Source organism: Triticum aestivum, chromosome 4B (assembly GCF_018294505.1).
Source record: "Triticum aestivum cultivar Chinese Spring chromosome 4B, IWGSC CS RefSeq v2.1, whole genome shotgun sequence".
Taxonomy (NCBI): Eukaryota; Viridiplantae; Streptophyta; class Magnoliopsida; order Poales; family Poaceae; genus Triticum; species Triticum aestivum.
In genome coordinates this window covers 669,645,639-669,646,447 of record NC_057804.1, presented here as the reverse complement: position 1 = coordinate 669,646,447, position 809 = coordinate 669,645,639, and positions in this window count along the sequence as shown.

Here is an 809-nt window from a genome sequence, read left to right as displayed (position 1 = left end):
GGTGGCGGCTGCGACGGCGAAGGCGAGCAGCCTGGCGGCGTCGGTGGTGGCGGCGATGGCAAGGTGGAGCAGGGGCGTCGGGCGGCGACAGCAACGAGGAGGAGCAGGGGCGTCGGGGGAGAAGTGGGGGATTTGGTCGAAACTGCTAAGTGCTGTATATATAGCAAGAACATTGGTCCCGGTTCGTGGCACCAACTGGGACCAATGCCCCCTTTAGTCCCGGTTGGTTCCACCAACCGGGACCAAAGGCCTCTTTTCAGTAGCCCAAAGGGCGGGAAGCGACGACCTTTGGTCCCAGTTGGTGGCACCAACCGGTACTAAAGGGGGGGCATTGGTCCCGGTTCGTGGCACCAACCGGGACTAATGCACCCCTTTAGTCCCGGTTGGTGCCACCAACCGGGACCAATGGCCTTGCACAACGGCGTGCTGGTGGGAGTTTAGTCCCACCTTGCTAGCTGAGAGAGGGTCGTACCTGTTTATAAGGTGCAATGCGCCAACCCTCTCGAGCTCCTCTCTAAAGCAGGCTTTCAGGCCTAATCTGCCTCTATGTGCCTGTGGACCTGTTGGGCCTTCTGCGGGCCTGAATCCTGGCCCATGGTAGGGTTTCTAGTCGTATTCAGGCTGTGGGGCCCAGTAGGAGGCACTTTTTTTCTTTACTTATTGTTGCTATTTTTATTTTTTTTCCAGTTTTTTTGTTTTGTTTTCTGCATTATTTATTTTCTTTTGTTTTTTGCTTTGTTTTTTAATTCTTTTTGCTTTTAGTTTTAGAAAAATTATAAACATTTTGTTAGTGCCATTAGTTTCAAATT